The sequence below is a fragment of the Malania oleifera genome, chromosome 13 (assembly GCF_029873635.1).
Source record: "Malania oleifera isolate guangnan ecotype guangnan chromosome 13, ASM2987363v1, whole genome shotgun sequence".
NCBI lineage: Eukaryota > Viridiplantae > Streptophyta > Magnoliopsida > Santalales > Ximeniaceae > Malania > Malania oleifera.
Window position 1 is genome coordinate 54930653 of NC_080429.1, and position 15214 is coordinate 54945866.

The window sequence follows — 15214 nt, forward strand, 5'->3', positions numbered from 1 at the left end:
ACTGAGGCATACATTGACAGTGAATGTCTTGCATTTTGCTCAATGTATCTACATGATATTGAAACAAGGTTCACTCGTGAGGAGCGAAATGCAGATGGTCATGCTATTAATGTCAAAGATGAAGAACCGAGGAGCTCTATATTTCGAGGAAATGTTCGGCCGTTCGGTGCACGGGTTTACGATTTCATTGATATGGACAACCTACAAAAGGCATAAGAAGGAATTTGTCAATTGGTTTGGGTGCCATGTAAGTAACAACTACTGCCTAAGTTCGCTACAATGTATATTTTCAGTATTGACGGTTTACTCATCTAAAGTCCTTTGTAATTAATAGATGAAAGTCATGTATTATAATAAAGAAGCAACAGCAAGTAAAGATGTACGCGTTGACATGTGGCCCCGATCAACAATTTAACCACTACGGCGGTTGCATTGTCAATGGCTTACGCTTTTATGCCAAGTCCCTCGAACTGCATAGAAGAACCCAAAATTGTGGTGTTGCGGTGCTAGGCACATAAGGAGATGAGGAAATTGGCTATTTTTGTGCATTGGATGACATTATAGAGCTTCACTATGGAGCTAACAGACTTGTCCACATCTTCAAGTGTACCTAGTGGGACATTAGCAATAAAAAGAGTGGGATAAGTACGGATGCCTACTTTACTAGTGTCAATTTCAGTAAAAGATGGTATCAAAATGACCCTTTTGTGCTTGCGACGTAGGAAGAACAAGTGTTATACCTTAAGGACACAAATTAAAGGGTGAATGGCATGTGGCCCAAAAAATTCCTCCTCGAAGTTTGTAAGATATTACAGAAGTCGTAGATGGGGAGAAAAGTGTCAGTAATGATGCTTTCCAAGAAGATCAGCCATCTGATCCCGTAGCAACGCAATATGCTATCAATGTTGCCGAGGAAGGAGTTGATCCTATACCATTAAATAGGGTTGGTGTCAAGACAAAACCCGTAGGAACTGCTGACATTAGAATTGAACCCTTTGTACATGTTGACTTCATCGACAGTGATGAAATTGATGGGGAAGATGAAACTATGGTTGAGTACTGCCGTGAAGAGGAAATCACTCTAGAAAGTGAGGATGATACTGATATTGAGGACGTATAGGGGGTAAGCGTGTTATGTTGTCACTGTGTACTTGACATGTGAGAACAAGTGAAAATATATTTACTATGCATCCATCTAATATCCAATCTTCTTATATTTACTTCTGAACTATTTTGCAGACGTGGCCCCAGGAGGTCACCGACTCTTACTTCAATCTAGGCTATCAATGACATCAACCCACGAGGATGATGGGTCATCATCAAGAGCAACTGAGCATGTCAAGGCTGATGCGGCACCATCTAAGCCCTCGAGACCCCAGCCCGACATCGATACATCAGTTGGGGATCATGTCCAGGGTGAGTTGTCGTCCATAATCAGCAGCGTTGGTAAGGTTATGCATATTTGATTTAGAATAATATATTTACTGTCATTTCATGTGTATGATTATGTTATTGTTCTTTAACTCTTCTTTCAGCATCGACCTCTATGACGCATACGAGTGCAGGCCGCTGTGCAGCGAAGAACGTTGCGCTAAAGAAGCACCTGGAGAGGACTAGGTGGCGGATCCGTATCAACATTCCTCCAGGCTTTACGGCCCCGTTTGACGATTGGTGCACAGCCTGGTCACGGGAGCTTGGGATCATATGTCGCCAATATGCTCCAGTCACTTGCTTCACCCGACCAAAGGTGACGGAGGCTCAGCGCTTGGTTCTATATGAGTGCATCTTGGTAAGTAACCCTAAAACATTTCTTTCACTTTTAATATATTACACTAAAGATTCTCTAACATTAAAAAATATATTTCATATGCAGAAAGAGTTTGATATGGACATTTTCACTGCAAACCATATGAGAAAGGTGATGAACACGCAGGTGTGCTCTCGGTTTAAGACCTATCGTAGCAAAATGCGCAACCATTTCAGGAAGATGGGAGATCAGGCAGAAGCGCACCCATATGATAAGATCTCCCTAGAGGATTGGCGGGTGGTGTGTTAACATTTTTTGCGACCCTAACTATCAGGTGATGTGTTTCTATTAATTACAATAACTACTTTTTCATATTTATGTGAATAATAAGAAGTGATTACATCTATTTTGTAGGCTATCTGTGAGAAAATGCTACGAATCGCAGCAAACTAGATATGACACATTGTGGTGGCTCGAAATTGTTCGTCAATCATCGAAAGGTAACTTCTACGAAACTATCTGACCATCACTTGACAAGTGTTATTTATATTGACACCGCTGAATTCATATTAATGAACTTTTATATGATAATGTAGCATGATCCCATCACTGGTGACCTAGAGTCGAGGCCGGATTTGTATCAAAAAACACATCAGAGGACATCGGGGGAGTGGTGCCAAGGTGCGCAGATGAAACATGTAAGTCAAGTAAATTATTTAGTTCATTATCTTATTCAAAACGTCAATTTTATTCTTATTTCTTCATTTTCATCATTTTAATGATTGAAAATAGGCAAGGATGCTTGAGCTATAGGAAGCACCCGTTGCAGAGGGCAGTCAGCTGATGACGGATGACGAGATCTGCAAGTGCACAGTATCGTAGTTTTATAATATAATGATGTGTAGAGTATCGTCCTCAGGGATTGATGTCTTAATTTTACCAAGTACCGAAATTTTACTAACCTTGATTTTATTTAAAAAAATTAACAATTTTAGACTGCAAAATTTAAACAAAACTACTTTAAATAAACTATTCAGGAGAATTTAAAATTGAATACCGCGTGTCAAATTGATGATGGTGAAAACTTCTAGGAAACCGATTTCACCTAGTTTCTCACTATGCTTTACTCATTTAGCTAATTTAACTTCGTTTTCTCTGTTTGTTAGCAAATCGCCAATTTTTCCAAAAGCCTCTTTCGATAGTCAATCAGAACCTATTCTTGTTTATTATTTAACATAAGAGTATGCAAATTAATAACGCAAGAACGCAGTAAGACCCTCGATTTTTAATGCTACGTCGGTTCATATAAGTCTTTCGATCTCTATATTTACCTACGCTGAATTATCCAAGATCTATCCTATAATCCCCCCTTTCGGTAGCAAATCACAAGAATAAAATCATTTAATTAATGGCCAGTTAATTAAAAGCATTAGGCACACAATAACTCAAACAAACATTAATGCAAACTATTTCAAATTAGCATCAAAGAGCAAGCATAGTTCGAAAGTGGCTACATCGTTTTCCTAGAATTCAAAAATTTAGTTCATTCCAAAAATAAAATCCAACATAACAAATTTCACCATATTTTCTTCAATTTGGAGCATACGGGAAAGATCAACACTCGCCGCACCGCCGTCGCGCGTCACGAACACCCCGAACACCGCCGTTGTTCACCGCCTTCCGATTCTGAAAAGATAGTATTTTTGCGTGCTTCCAACTCTCCTTTACTGGCTGTGTGTGTATCTTCACAGCACCCCCAAAAGAAAACCACAAGAAAGCTCTCCAAAAAATAGTTTTTCCAAGAAACTCTATGTGCTTTTGGCCTCCCTTCTCTTTTTCCCCAAGAAAAAGCCTTTTTTTTCTTCCTATGGTGCGGCCTCTCTCCCCTCAGCCCCAGCGCACGCTGCTCTCTCCAAATCTCCTCTTGCACACGGCACTCCCCCCACAAGGAAACCCTCCCTTGTTGACTTTTCCATCCTTTCCTTTTATCCTTTCTTTCTTTGCTTTTCTTTCCTTCCTTTTTTTCTTTCCATTCTTTCTTCTTTCGTTTGTATGTACCCAGCACACACTGCCCTTATGAGATGACTTGGCTGCATGGCTGGGTCATATCTCATTTTTTGATTTTTTGATTTTTTTTTTTTTTTTCAAAGGTACATGAACTGCCCTCCTCTTTCAAGCCCACTTTCTACCCTCTTATAGCTCGTAACTCTCAAATCTTAAAACATAAAAGATGTAGAGCTCTTTTTCAGATTTTCCCAGAATTTTGAATCATCTCAATCGGATGTTGTATGAGAAAGTTACGCCAAGATTACGAAGAATTGTCAAAAAAATCCATAAAACGGCATATGCTAACTTCATGTCTGATTTCAGACTTGATGCTGCCAGTATTTTGCAAAACACAAAACACGAAAATTGTAGATTGTTTTCTTATCTTTCTATGGAATCTTGAATCATCTGAATCAAAGGTTGGATGAGAGAGTTACGCACAGATTACAAAGTACTATTGGTTTTTTTTAGCTTCCAATAGTTGCTATGCAATAAAAAACACCAAAATTTCATACATTACTCAATAAAACCCAAATTTTATAAATAGAATACAATGTTAGAATATTGAGAGTAATTAGGCATTTAAATACAAAATATCATTTGCAATGCATGAATTAAAGCACCTAATTACGTAATTTAAGCGCGTAATCAGCTATCTGTGAGAAAATGCTGCAAATCGCAGCAAACTAGATATGACACATTGTGGTGGCTCGAAATTGTTCGTCAATCATCGAAAGGTAATTGCTACGAAACTATCTGACCATCACTTTACAAGTGTTATTTATATTGACACCGCTGAATTCATATTAATGAACTTTTATATGATAATGTAGCATGATCCCATCACTAGTGACCTAGAGTCGAGGCCGGATTTGTATCAGAGAACACATCAGAGGACATCAGGGGAGTGGTGCCAGGGTGCACAGATGAAACATGTAAGTCAAGTAAATTATTTAGTTCATTATCTTATTCAAAACGTCAATTTTATTCTTATTTCTTTATTTTCATCATTTTAATGATTGAAAATAGGCAAGGATGCTTGAGCTATGGGAAGCACCCGTTGCAGAGGGCAGTCAGCCGATGACGGATGATGAGATCTACACTTAAGTGCTTGGGCAACGATCAGGTGGCTGGTTGAATGGTCTTGGGAGTGGATACGTCGCCCCAACATCATCATCTTCTTTCAGTGTAGCATCTCGTGCTAATATTGACCGAGAGCATCGAGCCGCCGAGGCTCGAAAGGAGGCGATGGTTATCCGAGTGCAAATGGTGGAAGCGGAGAACCAGCAATTGAAAGAAAAGATCTCGAACTGGGAAGCGGAGATGCAAGCCATCAAGGATTGGAAAGTGCAAATGGAACAAATGATGCGCCAATCCCATCCAGATGATGCGGGTGACTCCTCTCATTAGAAGGTATGTACGAGCTAGTGACAATTAATTTAAGTATAAAATGCATGAGGATTTCAATTGGAATAAATACTTTATCCTTTTTTTTTTTAACTTTCAAAATACATCAATAGATATTTAATAATTATCTAAGAAACTGTCCAACAATCTTGATAAAAAGCTAAAACTAACCATCCGTCCAAGGGCTTTATCCCTCTACATCCTAAAAATTGTAGCCCTAACTTCCTCTTTCTCAAAAGGTCTCTCTAACTAGACTATCTTATCAACAGGCAAAGGATACCACTCTAACACTCTAATCCTTCCACCATCGATCTATTTTCATCCTCCTCAACGTACAAATTATAATAAAAATTAGTGACCTCCGAAGCTATTCTATGGAGTCTGTGATAATAACCCCCCCTATCCACCTCCATCTCGCTTATCAAATTCTACTTATTTTCACACTAGTCATTCTTCAAAGATACTCTTCTCATAATTTCCTCCCCCAATAGAATATTATCTTCTTCCTTCCTATCTAACTCAACCAATTTTCCTAATATGCTAGCCTTTCTAAACCATAAGTCTTCGAAAACCTCTATTCTAATCTTTCAACTTCTTTTTTAACCTCTTTAGTTTTTTCATGAATCTAAAGCCTTCCTAAAGCCTCTCCACATCCTCATTCCAAGAATCCATGACCGAGGGCTGAAAGGAATCATGATCCAACGACATATTTTCAAACCTAAAAGGAGTAGGTCCCCATGCAACTTTCCTTAATTCCAATAAGATCATAATATGGTCAAAAGTGGGCTAGGTAAAGTGGATTGAGATAGATTAGGAAACTCATCCTCCCACTCTATATAGAAAAGGAATCTATCAAGACTACTCACCACCGCTTTAGCCCTTCCCAATGGCCACATAAAATTAGCATTATCAAGAGGAAGGCCTCTCAAGCCACACTCCCTAATAATAAAGGAATCGAAACTTAGCATAGTAGTAGTAACTCTATCACCTCCTTTCTTCTCTTATGGAAACCTCACTAGTCACTACATTAAAATCAACTCAAACAATCCAATTAGAAGTACAAAATCCATACACATAACAAAGCTTTTTTTTTGGCTTTTGAGAACAAAAGCCATACAGATAATTAATTTGCCCTCAATTGTAAAGGTGTACTTTTTTCTCTTGGTGGAAGAATAACACTCATGCAGACTTGTCTTTCAAGTATCCCTATATACTTTCTTTATATTTTCAAGATTCCGGTAGGGGTTGCTAGTAAGATTGAGAAGAAAATGAGGGACTTCTTGTGGTTGAGGGTAGGGGGTTATAGGGATCATTTGGTTAGTTGGGGAGTGGTAGGTAGGTCTAAATAGGAGGTTGGTCTGGGTATTGGCAATTTGGTGTCTAAAAACACAACTCTTTTGACTAAAAGGCTTTGATACTTTCTGCTAAAGAATTTTTCTGTGCGTCATTTAGTCGTTAAAGAGAGCATTTTTTTAAAATTGGGATACTAATTTTAGATTTAGATGTTCTTCGGAGAGTCCATGGAAAGCTATCCCTCAAAGCTATCCCCTCTTCATTCCCCATATGAGATAGCAATATCCATTTTTGGAAAGATCCTTGGTTGGGGAATGCAGTTTTGTCCACCCCTTTTCCACAACGTTTTAGCTTGAGCTCAGGACAGGATTATTTCAGTTCTTCTTTTGTTGTTGATCGAGGTGGCCCTATGCCTTCTAGGATTTCCACTTTCATAGATCGTTAAACGATAGGGAGATGAAAGAGCTATCCTCTTTATTAGTCTTGTTGAATAATTGTTGTTTTTCTTTATAGGAGGATAGTCGGTCTTGGTCTTTGGATCCTTCAGGGGTTTACTCTTGCAAATCTTTTTGTGATTTTTTTGAATAGATCTAATTTACCTTTTCCTATCTATAGATCCATTTGGAAGGACAAAGTCCCCTTTAAAATCAAGGATTCATCTAGTTGGTTGCACTTAATAGAATTGATACTAATAACTTGCTGCAGGTTAGGAGACCTTTGAAGGCTATATCTCAAGACATCTGTGTTCTTTGTTTTAGTTGTTCAGAATCTACATCGCATTTGTTCACTCATTGTGATTATGCTTGGAGGATATGGAATAAGCTATTTGGTATTTTAGGCAAATGTTGGGTGAGTTCTAGGGCAGTGGAGGACCTTCTAGCTATTTCTTTTGCCAGTTTTAGCTGAAAAAAAGCAAGGGCAGTGCTCTGGAAATGTGCTTTTTTGCAGTCTTTTGGGGGCTTGGACGGAGCATAACGCACTTATTTTTCTGGGGAAGAAATTGTCTCATCTACTAGTTTGGGAAAACATACATTAATTAGCTTCTCTCTGATGTGTGGGTCTGAGTAACTTTAAGGGGTGACCGCTTTTATGATATTCAGTGCCATTAGCATTATGTGTTGGAGTGTTAGATTCATGTTGGTTTTTCTTTCTTTTTATTTTTTATTTTTTTTGGTCTTCAAGTTGTTTCTTTGTGTTTTGTATCTGGATTTTCTAGACCACATTAAGGACATGTCTTATCCTTTGGGCTAAATATTATTTCTATTTTAATGAAATTCCTCTTTTATTATTGTATATTATGTAAATGCTTGTGTGATCTATTTATGTGCATGTGCATTTTTTAAATTGTTTAAAAGGAGTAAAATTAAAAGGCTATTAAATTTAATTTGGGATAGTGTTGACTTTTTGAGTCCTGTCTCATTTTTTATAATGACAAATATAAGGTATTTAATGTTTGCAAAGTTTGTGTGCAGGATCAAATTGGCAAACATATAGCGGCACACAGTGGCTTGAAGAAAAAAGAAGACCCAAAGTTTCCAATTTCTTTATAATTCATATTCAATTCATTGGGTTCGTAATAATTATCTATCGATTTTTAATAATTAATGCATGTCATGCATGGTAGGGACTATAAACTCAAGACTGTAGAATGACCTTAAGGATCACCCTTCAATCGACCAACGCTGGATTTTTGGGACTAATTAATAAGCTCAAAGATCATAGATTGACTTTAGGTCCCAAATTATCACATGAAAAGTACCCTATAACTTAGAAATAAGAATTATGTGAGAAGAGGTGACTTTAAATGGAAATATGGACTTGAATGTAGAAGTTTAGTGTGTTCGGTCAACCGAACTAGAAAACACAGACTTTCGGTTGACCAAACCTCCCTAGGGTCAAATGTTGACCATTTGGTCAACCATCTTAAAATGAACTCCAATGCTCTAGTCGACCAAACTGGAACGTTAGGAATTCCCAACACTCTAGTCAACCGAACTCTTAGTTATAATATGACCTGGTCAACCAAACTTATGAAATTAGTCAACCAAAATTGAGTTGGTTGACTGAACCTCGAAGGTTCAAAATTGCCTAAAAAAGGGTAAACCAAAACCTCTGTTCAAAAATGTCCTAGTCGACCGAACCTTAAATATGGTTAACCAAAACTCTCGGGTTGCTCGATTTTTACAGAGGTTAAAATAGGGTTAATTTTCTTAAACTCTTTTAAAACAATTCTAATAATTCCCTTGGTGTCCCCAACAGTCATAATTCTTCTCGTGTCTATAAATATGAGTTCATTACCCCATTAAGGGAAGATTAGTGATTGGATTAGCCAAAAATCCTCTAAATATTTTGAGAGCTTATTTTTCCAATACGCATCCTATACAAGTCACACATTGTTATTCCCATGCTAAATCAAACTTGGTGAGAATGTCCTTGAGTGATTCCACATTATTCTTACTTGCACAAACTCTCATTAGTTTAGTTGCTAGTTGATTTTTTATTGAGAGTTTTTAGCCAAAGTTTTTCCCCTCGGTTTAATTAATAAACTCATTGAGTGGGGAAAACTTTTAGCTAGTGAGTCTTTACACCATTATTACAACACTTATTAAGCTTGTCTTGTATTGTGTTATTGTAAAAATAATTTGACAAGCTTATTCTCAAATATCTCTTGTGCTAGAATTTTGAGAAAATCATTTTAGAGGTACTTTGATTAAACTATTTGGATATCTTTGAAACCCTACTTGCGATTAAGATATTTTAAGATGCTATTTCAAAAATTGTTTGAAAATGCACTCTTGCACTTGATTGGCTATTGACATAAGATTGAGTGTTAGCACATATATTGCACTCAGCTTATATTTCTTATCTATTTGAGGTGTGTTAGTTATTGCATATGCGTGTCGATACATAATCTGCTTGTTGAGAAGCATTTGAGTTGTTCACAAAATTTATATATTCAGTGTTGTATTCCAGGCGTGGCCTGAGGGGGTTTGATCTAACCAGTAAGGATTGGTAGGGTCTTCTCCGCTCTATAAAGAGAGTGTGTAAAAGTTGAGGTCAACCCTGCTAATTTGATCTAGTTGTAAAAGGTGCCACTCCACTCGTTAAGTGAGCAATGGTGGCAATCCTCGGGCTTGTGATCTGAGGCAGGGACATAAGCAGTATTGGCTGAATTCCGATAACATATCATGTGTCTACTTTTAATTTCCAAATAGTTATATTTCTGCACATGTATGTTATATTCGATATATTGTGAATGCTGCACATGGTTTAATTTCCACATATTATCTGCACAATTGGTTTATGCTTAGAAAGACCCTAGGTTGTGAAATACTATTGTTGGATTAGTTGAACCCAGGAGAAAAAGTTTAGATACCCAATTCACCCCCCCCCCCCTCTTGGGAATACACCAATTCCAACAAATAGTTGTCAATTAATAAGGTACCATTCATAGAACGGGCGAGTAGGGGGTACCAATACCTTCCCCTCATATAACTAAACTCTTGATTCTTGCTTTGGTAATGCACATCGATTCTACCCTGAATTGGGATGTACTCAAGTGTTCTAACCACACTTCAAAAGGTTAGTGGCGACTCCATCACATTCATTTTTCCACGAAAATATAAAACTACATTTTTATTTCACCCACCCCGGGGCACCACTCTCGCTCTGTGAGGACATCATGACATACTTCACAATTTCGATACAAATGCTTGAAGCTCTTAGGACCTATATTTTGACTTAGAGACCAATTTTTGAAAGCCATGGAAAATATTTTTTTAAAAGTCTCATTTAAGTTTTCCAAAATCAAAGGTTAATGTGTTGAAATCAAAATTTTTGAAAAGTTATAAAAGTTGTAAGCTCAGGCAACTGATGTAGTTTGATCAAGCGAATGACCTTTTTATGCTGACAAAGTTAAGTAGACAGAACTGAGATAGGTGATTGACCACTTAGGCTCAGGCAACTGACTCGGCACTGTGTTTCAAAAATTTACTAAACTGTAAAGGCTCATGCAACTGACCCTTAGGTCACAGTCGATTGACCTTCATATTTTAAATTTTAAATAACGAGGGAAAGTTTCTAAAATTGATTTCTTGAACTCCAAACTTAGAGAAAACTTGGCAAGCACTGCAAACAACTTGGGGAACACAAATGAATGCTTTATTATAAATACATGTTATGTTCACAAATCAAATACAATAATCGCAACAATCAAGCATACACATCTTGAGAATTTGAAATTCCCTACTGAAATATTTTCTGAAGTTCTTGCTATGCTTGTGCTGATTCAACTCATGGTTTATGATCATTTCTACTGATATTTTCAAATCAAATCAGAACCATGGTGATATTATGAGATCTTCATTCATTTATATTGTTTATTGTTGAAGTATCTTGTATTTCAATTGTACAAATCTACTCTAACTGAGAATTTCTCTTGTACAAACCAAAGTTGTTCTTGTTTCATATTTTCTTGACGATCCAAGGTTGTTGGATTGTTGCCTAGCAAGAAGAGGTATTCTTGTTAGAGAGGGATCTCCACCTCATAAGGAGAGAGGTTGTAACTTTTCCTGGTAAAAAAAGTTGGAAAGGAAAATCCTCACAGTAGTTTCTTGGGGCAAGGACGTAGGCTGATGGCCGAGCCTTGTAAAAATCTGGTTTACAACTCTTCCTCCCTACTCTCTTTAATTTACTACAAGTGTATAACCTGCATGTATGATTATTAAATACTTATTGCAGATTGGAAGCTATTGAAATACTAAGTGTGGTTCATATTTAAAATCAGCACATTATCTTGTTGATTGTTGGTTGGTTTAAATTGAGAAGTAATATTGAATACTGATTTTAAATATCACAAGCTGAAGTTGATTTTTGTTAAATTAATCAAAGGAAAGTTTAAGGCTTTACAAAATCAAATCTTTGACTTGTAACTATCCATTGTTTAAGAAAAATCTAATTTTGAATAATTGAAACTCTAAGATTTTAATCAAGTTGGTTTTTAACATCATAAAAGATCAAACTTGGATTGATTGTTGACTAAACTTCAAAGGATTGTTGATCAATATTGTTTTGTTTGTATGATTGCTAAATATCAATTTGTTGGGTTAATACTTGACAAAGAAATTTGTAAAACAAAGTTATAAAGAAATTTTCAAAACCCAATTCACCCCCCTTCTTGGGAGAATACCTAAATTCTTAATAAGTTTTAATATATTTCTTTTGAAGTTTGTCATAAGTTGCAATACTTTCATTACTAAAACTATCACGGGATTCACTATAAGAAATATTACATGATTTAGCACATGAATCATTGCATGAATTATTTGTGTATGAAGAAGGGGAGGAATGTACCTCTTCGTTAGTCAAGGCAATTAAGTAATGACCATATCTTTCTTGGACGTTTGAGCTTGAATCCTCTAGAGTAGTAGGCTCCTTTTCCTTAGTCTCTCCATATGTCTTTTCGAGTTCTTCCAAAATATCCTTAGCATTTTCACAATTTATAATTTCTTTAAGAGTGTTAGCGTCTAAGGCACAGTAAAGCATGTTTATGGCACTAGAATTAATTTGTAGTAAGTTATAATCATGGTGACACGCCCCAGACCAGCCAGGAGGGGCCCAGGGTGTGATGAGACCAATCACTGTCTCTAATACCATTCACGCAGCAAAAAATAATAAACAACCTCAAATAAAATACCATAGTACTATGCACAACCCAAAAGGAGCATCCATCCACATATATTACATAACTAGAAATTCTAAAACATAATTATAAAGATTTCAATTCTTACTACCACCCAAAATTTACCCAAAATTCTCAGCCCTGCCCCTAAGCTTTCTAGGCTCGATCACCTGAAGGACTTGAAAAGTCAATAATTCCTCGAGGTAAGACACCTCTCAGTAAGGAAGAAATAAACTATAGCAATGTGTGGCCAAAGAGTTTTAATATATATAATATAAACTCATCAATTAATCAACAACAATTGCCAAGGCAAATACAAAGTGTAGTCAAATAAACAAAACCAATATTTATAGTGAAAGTTCCTGAGGATTGGGAAGATTACATGCTCATACATGTACCTTCCCTCTGCTCTAATACCATTACAACTACTAGGGCACTCACCTTACTCAGTAAGCCCTCGGGGTTATATTTATAAGCGAAGTCTCCTAGAATATGGAATATTACATGACCATACATGTAACTTCCCTCTACTTAGTACCAGACTATAATTACCAGGGCACTCGCCTTTCTCAGCAAGCCCTTAAGCAGAGAGATTTACTTTGCCATTATTATTTATGCATTTAGGTTCATATACCAATATACGCACACATTCACATTAATCATTCCACATAGTCTACAAACATATACACCAATGTTCATTCATACAAAATACAATACAATCCATTGAATTCAATACGTGGCCCACTTAGGCCAGCTGCATACCTTTAGTACGTGGCCCATATAAGGCTATTATATACAACCCAGTATGTGGCCCACATAAGATAGCTACGTATTACCCTATACGTGGCCCATGTAGGATAGCTACGTATATCATTGTATGTGGCCCACGTAGAGCAGCTACATACTCCACTATACATGGCCCACGTAGAGCAGCTACGTACATCACAGTACGTGGCCCATGTAAGGCAGCTCCGTACTCCATTGTACGTGGCCCACGTAGTGTAGCTATGTATCTTACTATACGTTTATGTTCACAATATATAGTATTCACAATCAACCCATACTCACCATCCATACAGCATAAACAAGCATACGGTATTCACAACCGTACAGTATTAACAACCAGTTAATTAAGAAGGATTATTTTCATGCCACATGGTTTTTTTCTCAATTATGATTTATAATCAAAACCAATCATTTTTAAATGCCCAATTCATTCAAAAAATTTGTACTTTATATATATATATATATATATATATATATATATACGGTTCCTATACTTAAAAATAACCGATTTAATTTAATAAAAACCTAGTATAATTTATTCCCCTTACCTGTTCCTCGAAATTTTGCCCAAATCGGACGAAAAACGGAACCCTGTATTCCAAAAATTCCTACTTAATCAGTTCAACCCCAAAACATTTATAATTTAACATCCACTAGGCCGCCCAAGCACTCCCAATAATTAATTTAATATTAAAAATATCCTACTTACCCTAATTTTGGAGTGGTGCCCAAAGACTCCAAATCAAGTTTCTACTCCAGCTAACTTGAAAAAAATCGCCCTAGGAACCTCGTGGTGGTTTCCAATCGTTGAATTGGGCTAAATCTGGGCTAGATATGAAGAGAGAGAAAGCTTGGGCTGAAACCCTAATGAGAGAGAGTGAAGAAAGGAGAAATTTTGTGGAGAAAATGATCCACGGCCTCTTTATAATCTAGCGTTCATCGATAAGTCTAAAAGGTTCATCGACAAACCCAAGAAGAACATTTGTCGACGAGAACATCAGGTTTGTCAGCGAAGCGTTTAAAAATCTGAATTTTCCCTGCTCTTAGTAATTTCTCATTGACGAGACACATGTATTCATTGACAAGAAGGACATTCGTCAACAAGGAAAACAAGTTCGTCGACAAGTCCCTGCTTGATCCCCTTTTTAAATTTCTTTTCCCCTTATTTTCTTTCTCCTCATTTATTTCCCCTTTTTATTTTATTTTATTTTCTTGGTTTGGGTTATTACATTCTCCCCCCTTTACAAAATTTCATCCTCGAAATTCTTTAATCAACATATATTTTATCACACATTTCAATCTATTCTAGCATGTGAACCATTGCATCACCCAGAATTAAATAAAACTATTATTTATCTCAAACATAAACACGTTACCTATGCCTCTAGCAGTATTTGTACCAGCTGGGATAAGTGTGTAGACACACGCTAGTCTACCGTGTAGCACTGGATTATTCCCTCGATTATGATCTAGAGTGGGTGCGTTGCTCAGTGGTCCCTAGTTTTGACCCAGTGGCTCTTAGCAATCCCGAGTTATGTGGTCGTACTTGCCACACCGGTAGCACATAGAACCCCTACCTCGACATTCTCCTTAATGCTTCCGATTACACCTTGCATAGTATGAGGGTGTTAAATTACCTCTATGACCTTGATCACTCTTAACTGGCCTCTAACCCTTAGTATCTCTGTCTCACCTTCATGGACCCTATCTGACATTAGCATGGGAGTTGGGAGACATGGATCTCTTCCTCTACTTTGACCTCCTTACACCTCCCTGCAAGCTCAACTCTGCAATAGTAGATTTATCCACCAGTTCAGAAAAGTTCTATATCTGTAAACATACCATATGCTCATTGATTCTCTATTTCAAGTCCCTCTCAAACCATCTCGCCTTTTGATATTCATCTAGGACCATGAAAGGAGCGAAGCGAGAAAGCTCCACTAACCTAGCAACATACTGCTGCATAGTGAGTTGCCCCTGAGTCAAATTGAAGAATTCCTCCGCCTTCGCATTCCTTCTGGTGGCGGGAAAATACCGGTCGTAGAAGACCTCCTTAAAATGCTTCCACGTCATAATAGTAGGTACTGCCTGCTGCTCTTCCAACAACTTCACTGCCAGCCACCATCGCTCGGCCTCTTCTATCAATTTAAAAGCGGCGAAGAGAACCTTTTGTTTTTTAGTTCAATCTAGCACTGTCAATATCTTCTCCATCTCCTGCACCTAATTCTCAGCTATGATTGGGTCAACACTTCTCG